Source organism: Delphinapterus leucas, chromosome X, assembly GCF_059928025.1.
Source record: "Delphinapterus leucas isolate spDelLeu-1000000601 "Yukka" chromosome X, BTC_Dleu_Yukka2, whole genome shotgun sequence".
In the NCBI taxonomy this organism is placed as follows: domain Eukaryota; kingdom Metazoa; phylum Chordata; class Mammalia; order Artiodactyla; family Monodontidae; genus Delphinapterus; species Delphinapterus leucas.
In genome coordinates, this window is record NC_143150.1 from 106,900,429 (window position 1) to 106,914,588 (window position 14,160).

General features: G+C 39.0%; 1 pseudogene; it reads right to left on the bottom strand.

The window, feature by feature from the left end:
• Positions 1 to 4,227: 4,227 nt before the first annotated feature.
• On the bottom strand, positions 4,228 to 4,659 carry LOC111170776 (V-type proton ATPase subunit F pseudogene; annotated as a pseudogene).
• Positions 4,660 to 14,160: the final 9,501 nt, after the last annotated feature.

Consider the following 14,160-nt stretch of genomic DNA (forward strand, 5'->3'; position numbering starts at 1 on the left):
GACATTTATTAAAATACAGGCCTCAAACTGTCCAAATTGTGACAGGATGAATAAAATAAGAATGTCTCAAAATGTTACTTGAAACCCTCCTAGGGCACTACTAATATCTAGAATTTTTTGGTAGGTGAGAATAAAAACAGGTTTTAGGTCACATATAATATTCTTTTTCCATTCCTTTTAAAGACTTCATTTATTTATTAACCTCTTTTCACTTCTATCCTTATAATTAAGTTTCTTTATATCCTCACACTTACAGTTGAAAGTAGTGTCTGTAGGTTATGTGTAGAGGTTACATTTCATAGGTCACATTTCAGTTGTTACTTAATTGTTCATGCATTTCCCCTCAAATAAATTTCCAGGAGGAGGAGCACAGATTTTACTTCTTTTAATATGCAGAATATTTAAAGTTAGTATTTTAAGTGTAGTAGACTCTCAAAAATGACTTACCCAAAAGATGTTTTTCAACACTGAATTTTCTCAATTGAGAAAAGTATATATACTTGTGCTGTTCAACACAGTAGCCATTAGCCACATGTGACTATTTAAATTTAAATGAATAAAAATTAAATAAAATTTAAAATTCAGTTCTTTAGCTGCACTATCCACATCTCGAATGTTCAGTAGTCACATGTGGCTCTCATACTGGACAGCACAGATATAGAACATGTCCATTAATGTAGGAAATGCTATTAGAAAATGCTGATCTATACAAATTGTTTCTCCTTCCTTCCTCCCTCCCCTTCCTCTCTCTCTCTGATACAGAAGCGTTTCACTGCTCTAAAAAAATTCCCTATGCTCCAACTATTCCTCCTTCCCCCTTTCTTCAGCACCTGGCAACCACTGATCTTTTTGTTTCCATAGTTTTGCCTTTTCCAGAATGTCATATACAGTAAGTCCCCTACATACGAACCTTCAAGTTGCGAACTTTCAAAGATGCAAACGTATTAGAAACCTATTACAGTACAGCACTATATAGCCGATTGTGTTAGTTGGGTACCTAGGCCAACTTTGTTGGACTTAGGAACAAACTGGACTTACAACGTGCTCTCGGAATGGAACTTGTTCATATGTAGGGGACTTAACTGCAGGTGGAATTATACAGTATATATAGCCTTTACAGATTGGCTTCTTCTGCTTTGTTTTGTTTTGTTTGGCTGTGCTGTGTGGCTTGCAGGATTACTTCCCCGACCAGGGATTGAACCTGGACTCCCTGCAGTGGAGGCACGGAGTCTTAACCACTGGACCACCAGGAAATTCCCTCAGATTGGCTTCTTTCAGGTAACACTATGCTTGTTTCTGCCATTTTTTTTTTCATGGCTTGATACCTCATTTCTTGTTATCACAGAATAATATTCTATTGCATGCATGACTGCATCACAATTTGTTTATCCATTCACCTACTGAAAGACATCTTGGTTCCTTCCAATTTTGACATTTATGAATAAATCTTCTATAAACATTCCTGTGTAGGTTTTTATGTGGACATAATTTTCAATGTATTTGGATAAATCCCAAAGAGCACGAATGCTAAAATATGGCAAGACTATGTTTAGCTTTGTAAGAAATTTCCAAACTATCTTCCAAAGTGGCTGTACCATTTTATATCTCCACCAGCAATGAATGAGAACTCCTGTTGCTCCATATCCTCACCAGCATTTGATGCTGTCAGAGTTTTGGATTCTGGCCATTCTAATAGGTGTGTAGTAGTATCTTATTGATGTTTTAATTTACAATTCTCTAATGACGTATGATGTGCAGCATCTTTTCATATGTGCCATATTTGCTATCTGTATGTCTACTTTGGTAAGCTGATTAGATCTTTTGCCAGCTTTTAAATTGGGTTGTTCATTTTGTTGTTGTTGTTGTTGAGGTTTAAGTGCTCTTTATATGTTTTGGATACAAGTCCTCTATTAGATATGCTTTTGTAAATATTTTCTCCCTGGCTGTGCCTTGTCTTTGCATTCTCTTAACAGAGTGTCTTTTGCAGAGCAGAAGTTTTTCACTTCAATGACCTCTAACCTAGCTATTTTTTCTTTCATGGAGCATGCTTTTAGTATTGTATCTAAAAACTCATTGTCAAACACAAGGTCACCTAGATTTTCTCTTCTGTTATCGTTTTATATTTTTATAAGTTTTATATTTTTGCATTTTACATTTTGGTCTATGATTGATTTTGAGTCACTTTTCTTAAAAGATATAAGGTCAGTGTCTAGATTCATTTTCTTGAATATGAATGGCAGTTGTTAAGCCCCATTTGTTGAAAAGACTATCCTTTTCCACTGGATTGCCTTTGCTCCTTTGTCAACAATTAGTTGCTCATATTTGTGTGGGTTTATTTCTGGGGTTTTTGGTCCATTAAGCTGGTTTGTCTATTCTTTTAACAACACCACACTGTCATGATTACTGTGGCTTTAGAGTAAGTCTTGAACTAGAGTACTGCCTGTCCCCCAACTGTGTTCCTTTACAGTGTTGAATTGGTTATTCTGGAACTTTTGCTTTTCCATATAAACTTTAGAACCAGTTTGTTGGTATCCACAAAGTAAACTTCTGGGATTTTCACTGGGATTGTGTTGAACCTATAGATTATGTTAGGAATAACTAACATCTCAACAATATCGAGTCTTCCTATCCAAGAACATGGAATATCTCTCCATTTATTTAGATCTTTGATTTCTTTCATCAGTTTTGTAGTTCTCCTTATATAGACCTTATAAAATTTTGTTAGATTCATACCTAAGTATTTTAATTTTTTTGCTTCTAATGTAAATGGTATTTTACTTTTTATACTCAAATTCCAAATGTTCGCTGCCGATATATAGGAAACAATAGACTTTCTTATATTAACCCTGAATCCTGCATCTGTGCAATAATTGCTTATTAGTTCCAGAAGGGGTTTTTTGGTCAATTTTTTGAGATTTTTCTATATAGACAATAACATCACCTGCAAACAAAGACAGTTTTACTCCCTCTTCTAAATTTTCCTTCCTTTTCTTGTGTTTTTTTATTACATTACATAGGGTTTACAGTACAATTTATAATTGTACTGTACAATTTTGATAAAGAGTAGTGAGAGGGGACGTCCTTGCCTTGTTCCCCATCTTAGGGGGGAAAGTATCTAGTTTTTCACCATTATGATATTAATTGCAGTCTTTTTGAAGATGTTCTTTATCAAGTTGAAAAAATTTCCCCTCCATTTCTAGTTTACTGAGAGTTTATCATGAAAGGGTGTTGTATCTTGTTGAATGTTCTTATTGCATCCACTAATATGATCGTATGATTTTTCTGCTTCAGCCTGTTGATGTAATGAATTACATTAATTGGCTTTAAAATTTTGAACTACCCTTGGATACCTGGAATACACATTTGGTTGTGGTGTATAATCCTTTTTATACATCGTTGAATTTTATTTCCTAATATTTTGCTGAGGATTTTTGAATCTATGTTCATGAGAGATATTGATTGGTAGTTTTCCTTTCTTGTAATGTCTTTGCCTGGGTTTGGTACTAGATAATGCTGACCTCATAAAATGAGTTACGAGGTGTTCACACTGCATCTATTTTTTGGAACAGATTGTAGAGAACTGGTATCATTTGTTTCTTAGATGTCTGGTGAAATTCAATAGTGAAACCATTTGGACCTGGTCCTTGCTATTTTGGAAGGTTATTAATTATTGATTTCAATTTCTTTAATAGTTGTAAGTCTACTCAGATTGCCTATTTCCCCTTGTGTGAGTTTTGGTAGATGGTGTCTTTCAAAGAATTGGTCCATTTCACCTTTTATCAAATTTGTGGGTGTAGAGTTCAAAATACAGTTGACGCTTAAACGATGTGGTGGTTAGGGCCACAGACTCCTTCTGCAGTAAAAAATCCACGCATAACTTTATAGTAGGCCCTCCGTATCCATGGTTCTGCATCCAAGGACTCAACCAACTGTGGATCATGTAGTGTTGTAGTATTCATTGAAAAAAAAACCTGTGTATAAATGGACTTCTGTAGTTCAAACCTGTGTTGTTCAAGGGTCTACTGTATTCTTTTATTATCATTTTACTGTCCATGGGATTAGCAGAGCTGGTTCCTCTTTCATTTCTGATACCAGTAATTTGTGTCTCCTCTCTTTTTCTTTTTTTGTTTAAACCCTAACCAGCCTTGATTTCAATGGCAGAGCTCCAGCAACCTGGAAGCACCTCACCAAGCCTCTCAGTGGAGTGGGAAGGGGCAGGGAATTGGAACTCAGAGGCTCAAATCTTAGAGAAGGGCTGATGGCAAGCCTGGGGAGAGGCTGCATGACTGTGGGGAGTCCCCTAGCGCAGGTCGTGGGCCATGAACATGCCCCTGGCCCTGCGCAGGATGGGGTCCTTGGCAGCATCATTGGGGTGCTCCTTGGACGGGATCTCCAGTAGCGCTGCAGTGAAGCACTGGTGGGCATCGAGCGCATGCTGCACCTCTCTGCAATGTACTGGTTGATGAGGATGATGCCGATGTCCTCCCGATTTAGAAACCACCGGAAAGTGTCTTCCGTCTCATTGATGGTAGTATCCTTCTCCACCACCAGGAAATTAGGGTGGTGGTTCTTGTTAAGCTCCCCTATGCCACCCAGCAGGAAGCCAGTCACCGTGTCCTCGTCTCCCATCACCACAATTAGCTTCCCCCTCTCCGCCATCCTCACAGTCAGCAATACTTCAAATATTTTACTTTATTCTCTTTTTGCTTGCATGGTTTCTGAAGATAAGTTCGATTTAATTGTTCTTATTCCTCTGTTGGTAAGACATTATTTCCTCTGGCTTCTTTCAAGATTTTCTGTTTGTCTTTGATTTCCTGCAGTTTGAATATGATATGCCTAGATATCAAATTTTGGGCATTTATCCTGTTTGTTGTGCTCTGAGCTTCCTGGATGTGTGGTTTGGTGTCTGTCTTTCATTTTTGGAAAATCCTCAGCCTTTATTTATTTATTTATTTTAACAACTTTATTGGAGTATAAGTGCTTTACAATGGTGTGTTAGTTTCTGCTTTATATTCTTAGCCTTTAAAACTTCAAATATTTCTTCTGTTCCTTTCTTTCTTCTCCTTTTGGTATTGATATTACATGTATATACACTTTTTGTAATTGTCCCACAGTTCTTGAATATTCTGTTCAGTCTTTTTCATTCATTTTTTTTCCTTTTGAATTTCAGTTTTGGAAGTTTCTATTGATCTATCTTCAAGTTCACCGATTCTTTATGAGTGAATCCATCAAATACATTCATCATTTCTCTTATAGTGTTTTTGATTTCTAGCATTTTCTTTTGATTCTTTCTTAAAGTTTTCATCTCTCTGCTTACATTACCTACCTTTTCTTGTATTTGTCTACTTTTTCCCTGAGAATGCTTAGCATATTAATTGTAGCTATTTTAAATTCTCAGTCTGATAATTCCATATCTGAGTCTGGTTCTGCCATATCTGAGTCTGGTTCTGATGCTTCCTTTATTCATTCAGAGTGTGCTTTTTGTCTTTTAGTATGACTTGTGATTGTTTTTATAGCCAAACATGATGTACTGGGTAAAAGGAACTGAGGTAGTATGAGGTTTAAATTTATCTGACTAGGAGGTACACTGTGTATACTTTTTGTTGCAATTGTGGTGTCAGAAGCTAAAATTTCCTCTGGTGTCCTTGCTTTTTCTGTTTGTCTCTCTAGTTTGGAGGGCAGGAGTTTCCCTATGAGCTCCATTCTCTGATGAATACAAGAACTGTTGATTTTTACCTTGAGGAAAGCTCTTTTTCTAAAAATAAATTTATTTATTTTTGGCTGTGTTGGGTCTTCGTTGCTGTGCGCGGGCTTTCTCTAGTTGAGGCAAGCGCCGGCTACTCTTCCTTGCAGTGTGCAGGCTTCTCATTGCGGTGGCTTCTCTTGTTGCGAAGCACGGGCTCTAGGCGCACAGGCTTCAGTAGTTGTGGCATGTGGGCTCAGTAGTTGTGGCTCACGGGCTCTAGAGCGCAGGCTCAGTAGTTGTGGCACACGGGCTTAGTCGTTCTGCGGTATGTGGGATCTTCTCGGACTAGGAATTGAACGTGTGTCTCTTGCATTGGCCGGCGTATTCTTAACCACTACGCTGCCAGGGAAGTCCAAAGCTCTTCTTGTGAGTACTTCGAAGCTCTTTATGTGTCAGACCTAAAACTGGAAGTCAGAACCATTTCTTTTTTAAGAGTAGACTTTCTATTCTGACTTAACAAGTGGTTTTCAGATGCAATCTTCTGGGTTTTTTTGGACTTGGCCTTAAATTTCCAATATAATTCCTACTATCTATATCCTCCAATGTACTGTTGATTAAGTTTAGGCTTGCTACTGTTGAGTTCTAGACTACCAATGGCCCATGTCAATTTTTGAAGAACATATTTGACTTTTATGCCATGCTGAATTATTGTGAAAATCCACCCACCCCAGAAGTCCCCCAGGATTTGGAAGCATCAACTACCTCTGGCACTGGGGACAAAGAGTTGAGCCTCTGAGTTTCCAATCAGCTTTTTGGTTCCTTTGATCTTAATCATGACCGTATAACCAAGATTTATTTAATGAGGCCTGAAAGCTCTTGCTTCCATTTGTAATTGCAATATCCAGACATTGGAACGGAATGGAAGGAATCGAGAATCATTTTCTAGCCTGGTTTTCTCTATTTTATTCTGTCTCTAAACAGTCTGTGACTCATGGCAAGCGGTCTTTGCTATGGAATGAACTGTGTCCCCCTACAGTCATATGTTTAACCCTAGCCGCCCCCCCCACCATGAGACTCTATTGGAGGTATGGCCTTTAAGGAGGTGGTAAAGGTCAAATGAGGTCATAAGGGTGGAGTTCTAATCTGATAGAACTGATGTCCTTATAAAAAATGAAGAAGCACCAGAGATCGATCTCATCTCTCTCCATCTCTCTCTGTGCCACGTGAGGACTCAGCAAGAAGGTGGCCATCTGCAAGACAGAAAGAGGACTCTCACCAGACACTGAACCCTGCCGGAAACTTGATCTTGAATTTTCCAGCCTCCAAAACTTTGAGAAAATAAATTTCTGTTGTTTAAGTCACCCGGTCTATGATATTTTGTTATGGCAGCCGTAGAAGACCAAGACAGTCCTTTGTTGACTAATGTAACTGGGTTTACTGAGAAGTTTCAGCTTGGTGCAAAATCAAGATAAAGTGGCTTCAGTGTTTCCAATTACTGTCTTCTCTCGTGTACTGTTGGATCTCCCTTTCCAGTACAGCAATATGATCTTATGAAGATTCCCTAGCTTTGTGGCCACTTTTGGGTATAAAAATTTAGTTCAAATTAAAGCATTAATTTCAAAGTTGTTTTAAATCTCATCTCCTTTCCTTATCCTCAGGTCAGGCTTGAGTGGCAGTCCTGACTATGAGATTTGAGATGGAAGGCGTTGGCAGGGTCTGGCTCTGAGACACTTTTTCCTCTCTCTTTAATAACCCTCTCTGTGGATATTCCTGCCTCTCTAATACTGACAGGCTGAAGATGCCCTCTGTGTGGCAATGCTGAAATATCGATCTGATCATTGGACATACATCTAGGTTCTTCGTGGGTCTCCAAGAAGCCTCTCTACTATGCTGTTCCCTGACAGGTGAGGTCCCCATTTAGCAGAACATCCTATAGCCGCCTGTTGCTAAGGTGCCTCACCTGGTAGCCAGCCTCCTTGATTGGGCTATTAGCAAACTTGCTCTAGCCAGGTAATCTTGGTAGTGACCACTGGAAATTCATATATTTTCGCATGCCAAAAGGAGGGAATTCAGACTGCTCTATCGCCCTCCCTCTCTCTCCAGTCATCCATATGTGTTTAAGCCTATTCTTCCTTCTCAGATAAGTACACAAATGAAATCCTAAATTATGTTTAAGATTTTGATTTATGTCAAAAGAGATCTTCAGGAATAAAGAAGACCCCTTAAAACAGGGACCAATTAACAGGCTTGTGAACTCATTTTTGTAACTATTACCTTATCCTCTAATTCTTAAATTGTTACTCAACTTCCACAGGATGAATCTTTTACTTTACTCAACAAATATTTATTGAGTACCCAAGGTATGCAGGGCACATAAATAAAAATGTTCAAGATTGTTCCTGCCCTCAATATATCTAAGGAGAGCTAAAATAGATAAATATTTTTAATCTCAAGGTAAAAGATGACAGGTGACATAAGACAGTGTTAAGAGAATTCAAAAAGGAATAAATAACTATTTTGATTTATCCAGGAAAGACTTAGAGAATGGGACATTTGAGCTGCATAGGAGTTGTATATTCAGAGAAAGAAAAGATACTCTAGATTATAAAACAAAAACATACAAACAAAAGCGATGAAATGGAAAAAACACTTGAAATTGTTGGGGAAAAGATATATATTTTAGTGTATCCCTCTTTGATGTTAAAGTAAATACTGGCAGTGGAAAGATACAAGAATAAAAAGAAGGCATGAAGAAGTAATAAGAACTAATTAAGCAGCTGGATTTTCCCACCTTTAAGTAGGTTCGTGTAGCACTTTGCACAGTGAATACTGAAAAAGATGTTTTAGCAACTTGACTGCTAAATCCCAACTACGCTTAAACATCTCATTCTTTTCTACTAAATTAATAGACATTAGAATAAGGAGTTTTGAAAGCAGCTTCACATCTTTCTATTTTTTTCTCAGTTGAGCAACTATTCACTAGGTATGTCTAGCCGCCATGAGACATACAAAATCTATAACATAATCTCACCCTACAAGGAGCTTAAATTTTATTTTTTCCTTTCCCTGATTTGTTTTGTTTTTGCAAAGATAGCAAAATAACTGACACTAATGAGCCTAATTCAATTATAATTTATTATTAACCACACCCCCTACTGTTACTGTTCTTCTCCCTCCTTTGCTTAAGAAAATGTAGGAATAATTTCTGACATAATGTTAACCTGAGTTGTTACTGCTGGTTATTTACTGGAACAGAATGGTTTTATTTTGGTTCTTTTGTCACTGAGAGCCAAAAATGACTTTTTGAATTTCTAATTGGCATATTCTTTCTCTGTGATTTCCATGAATTTTCAGTGACTACTTTTATCAACTATATAGGTATGGCTTATATATAATTTCATTTTCAGAATGAACTGCTAATCAAAATGCTTTTCCCATTTCAAAAACGAAGATAGACTAGGTATAAGAAAGTAGGTAAAATAAGGCCCCTTTATTACAGAAATTTTAATTTTAGCGAGATCCCTTACGTCATCTATTCCAGTTTAATTATCCTAACCTTTTGTGTTGATTACCTTGGGCAAGGCATGTTTGAACAAACTTAAGGCAGAGAGAGGCTTGTTAGCAACAGTCCATTCCTCAGCAGATGGTAACCACATCCTATTTGACAATATACATGCTACCTGTAGATGTCACTATACCCTTATAATTCCTCTCCGTGCAGTGACCTATTCATTCCCCTCCACACCCCCCACTTCAGAGTTACAGGAATGAATATTTGAAGAGATCCTGAATTTCTGTTTTCTAAACAGAGAATTGAAAGGTGAGATTTCCCCGAATATAAAATACAAAATTGCAAAGCAGCAATCTCAGAGACAGACAGGTGCGTGCACATGCACACACCTGCCACCCCCAAAAGGAGTGCTTTCAAAGGTAGATAATTATATTTACCACCTATGTTTCATTAGTCAATTGGATAATCTTTCAGGTTAGAAACAAGATCAAGGCAAGGGGCTTCCCTGGTGGCGCAGTGGTTGAGAGTCCGCTTGCCGATGCAGAGGACACGGGTTTGTGTCCCAGTCCGGGAAGATTCCACATGCCGCGGAGCGGCTGGGCCCGTGAGCCATGGCCGCTGAGCCTGTGCAGTCCGGAGCCTGTGCTCCGCAACGGGAGAAGCCACAGCAGTGAGAGGCCCGCGTACCGCAAAAGATCAAGGCAAGAATGTGGCTATTACCTCTCTTTTCTTCTTTATTTACAAATAATCTGTAAAATCTTAGCCTAAAAATAAACAATATCATGTTTCAACGACTGTTACTCGTAAGATCTTAGAAGAGTTGAATAAAATGGATTTCCTGTTTTGTTTTTGTTTTTTTTTTTCTGCGGTACGCGGGCCTCTCACCGTCGTGGCCCCTCCCGTTGCGGAGCACAGGCTCTGGACGCGCAGGCTCAACGGCCATGGCTCACGGGTCCAGCCGCTCCGCGGCATGTTGGATCCTCCCAGACCGGGGCACGAACCCGTGTCCCCTGCATCGGCAGGCGGACTCTCAACCACTGCGCCACCAGGGAAGCCCGGATTTCCTGTTTTAAAAAAAGGATGTGAAAATGATGCTTTCATGGATTAAGTAATGGCAGAAGAAATATAAACAAATATGCCTAGTTTTAAGAATAGGTTTTTGCTTTGGCAGCCTTTTGCCTGGGCAACCAAACACTGGGCCCAGTTTTTTGTTTATTGGGCAGTCAGGTCCCCTTTTGTCAATCTGGGCCTAGTGATCACTTTATCACCACTTGTAGCATACCAAAGTGTTCCAGGTGGGAAGAGAAGGATACTCAGACGTGACTTGGGCCTTGAAAGTCATCCTTAGCATAACTGCAAAAGGCAGATCTCCCCCAGTAAGAAAAACATAGCCCGAGCTGAAGCAGTAAATGATCTCAGCTTTTCAAATCCAAAGAGAGTTGGAGAAAGGGAGCGTCAGTTAATTAAAATCAGCTTTTCAGGTAGGAATGTGAATGTCCAGGCTATCCTCTGGTTGATGCTGATTGCCAAAGGGCACGGCTCAAAAAAAACCCTCTACTGGATCAACAGGAGGATTACGGAGTCATAACCTTCTACACATAGACCCAGAAGAGAGGAAAAATCAAAGAGAGAAAAAAATCAAAATCAAAATCATGTAGTTAGAATGACCATGAGTGAAAAAGTAAGAAAATAAAAATAAAGTAAGGTGTGCAGAATGGAAAAGTCTGAAATAAACCCTATATATGGCTATGGATGTGGACAGAAGTCAATAATAGCAATGCATAATTGGAGTTGGGGTAGCCACTGCCAATGCTATGAAGGCCTTACATTGTAGCTATTTGTAAATATGCTTCATACTCGTCGTTAGTGACTCCTTAGAGGGCTAAAACACAGCCTATTCATCTTGGTTCCCCCATAGCACCTAGCAAATCACCTGGTACCTACTGGATTCTCAAAAAACATTTATTTATTAAATAAACTGAAAGCAAAAGCTATCCAGTGGGAAAAACAAACAGAATGTAGATAGTTCTTGGATGCTGTCAATAAAAAAGAATAGGATGTCAAAAACTAGTTTGAACGTCTCAATTTGGAGGTAGTGAAAAAGTTGGTATTGTTGTCAGACACTTGGAATGCAGAAGGGAGATTCAATTTGCATATGAGAGATTCATTTCCTTTGAGAATATATGGGGATGGTCCATATTTGATGGAGGAATATAAAATAGACTGGGCTTAAATCTAACTGGTTGGAAATATAAGATGTTAAGAAAGAAGCTGGAGAGGAAGATTTGGGATTCCTAGGTGGAGAGAACACATTTAAATCTTCAGAATGAATGAGACCCCCGAGGAAATGTGTATAACATATTATGCATATGAAGAAGGTCAAAAACTAAAGATTTTTGAATATCTGGAGTCAGAAGGTGGGAGAAGAAGGTGGAATCAGAGCCAGCTGAAGAGAAAATAGTGCTATACTAGCTGAGAAAAGAAAATTGCCAAAAAGGAAACCATATTACTACAATAATGAACAATATATATAATAAAGAATTTAGATGGATAATTTAAAAAGAGCAAACAAACCCCTTTACTAATTTTTTCCAACAGGTCTTTAGTAGTTGCCTAAGAGAGCTGCCTTACTATGATATATAAGTTAGATATTTTGACAGTTCCTCCAGGAAGGAGTTGGAGGGGTGGGGGGGAGGTTAGTGGGCTAAGTGGTGAGGAAATGGAAACCACATATATAGGCAGAGGGTGTAAATGAAAGATCTCTTAACAGATTGATTATGTAAGGTCAAGATATATGGATTCACTTTTTTTCACTTGGTGGTCCTTTGCCTTCTCCATGGACAACTGAATTAGAACTGAAACTACACTAACTTCATATATGGATAGCTGAGAGAAAGAAGATACAGCACTAAAACATTTATCCATGATTTTTACATTAAGAGAAAACAAATATTTATTTAATTTAAAGGTTCTTATACCTCATTTTTCGGGGCGAGGGGGAGTATGGGATGGGCTATTCTGAGTCTTTTGAAAGCTATGCTCCCCCCAGAAGAAAATGCACATTCACACTGAAAATTACATGAAATTAGAGAAGATCTACAAATCCCTTCCAAAGATCCCAGTGTAAGAGGCCCTAACTTAGCAAACAGTCTGCAAATTCATTGAACCTGATGCTTAAAGTGAGAAGAGCACAGTAGGATGAGGAGTCCTGAGTCGTAGTTTCACTGTTCCCAGTTCAGCTGTGTTATCAGGAAGAAATACTATGATCTTCTTAGAGGTCATGAGTCTGAATTATATCTTAGGTCCCTTTCAGTAAAACCTGTTACATGTTATGTTTCTACTTAAAAAGCCAATAAAGAATATCATCACTGAATTAATTCTTTTCTATTTGTATTTGTATTTATATGCTTATATTTCTTCTCACAAAAAGCAACAGACCATTTTACAGATGAGATACACATTTCAATTTATGCTTACCAGATATTTAGAAGACAGGTGCTAATTGCATTTTAAACCCCCATTTGAACACCAGCTGCTCTTAAATAACTTTTAGTCTGAGTACAACTTTTGGATCTTTCCTTATTTTTCTACTAATTTTGAGCCACTAAAAAAAAATAAGAGATAGCCTAGCAGCTTGGAATACAATCACAGGCCACTTTCACAAGGGGAATGATCAAATTTAACTTCCTAGGAAAGTTAGACCATTGTTTCTTTTGAACATTTTGAAGTTCTTCTGCCAAACAAGAACTGAAAGGCGTCAAACAGGCTTCTTCACAGACAGCAAGAGCTTAGTAACAGGAGAGTGGCAGGGTCAAACGAAGGTGCTCCAGAGTGCAGAGAAAGAGAGAAGGAGACGAAGCACTCAGAACTGACAGGAGAATGAGGCAAGGACAAGCTAGCTGGATTTCTGCTCCATTTGATACTGCACATATGGGTATACCAGGAGCGGCTGCTTCAGAATGAACACAAGGCAGCTTTGTCTCCAGGTGAGAGTACAGAACCTCCAGAATTTTGGAAAACACATCCTGATTATTTTGGAGGAAAAGGAAAGAAGTGTTATCTGGTTATTCTCAACCTAAATTTCCCCTTTAGAGTCATTAAAAAAAAAATTTCAGGAAGGCATCTGTCTTCCAAACTAACACTTTTCTAGAACCTTCTAAAGAGGCATTTGGGGCAAATATAGTTGACGGAACTTAGCAGAACAGGATGATTATCTGTAGAGCTAACTTCTGTGATGGGAATACATAAGTTATTAGAGTCAATTCTAACGAGCAGTCAGAATTTTTAGACTGTATTTCAAAAAGGGGGAAAAATATTCCAGTACCTGAAAGTCAACAGCATAACACTCTGATTCCTAAATAGTCTGTCAAAAGCCCATGAAGACATAGATTCAAGATGGTGGAGTAGAAGGACGTGCTCTCACTCCCTCCTGTGAAAACACCAGAATCACAACTAGCTGCTGGACAATCATCGACAGGAAGACACTGGAACTCACCAAAAAAGATACCCCACGTCCAAAGATAAAGGAGAAGCCACAATGAGAGGGCAGGAGGGGCACAATCACAGTAAAATCAAATCCCATAACTGCTGGGTGGGTGACTCACAAACCAGAGAACACTTATGCCACAGAAATCCACCCACTGGAGTGAAGGTTCTGAGCCCCACGTCAGGCTGCCCAACCTGGGGGTCCAGCAACAGGAGGAGGAATTCGTAGACAATCAGACTTTGAAGGCTAGTGGGATTTGACGGCAGGACTTCAACAGGACAGGGGGAAACAGAGACTCCACACTTGGAGGGCACACACAAAGTAGTGTGCGCATCAGGACCCAGGGGAAGGAGCAGTGACACCCCAGGGGAGACTAAACCAGACCTACCTGCTAGTGTTGGAGGGTCTCCTGCAGAGGCGGGGGTTGGCTGTGGTTCACCAAGGGGACAAGGACACTGGCAGCAGAAGTTCTGGGAA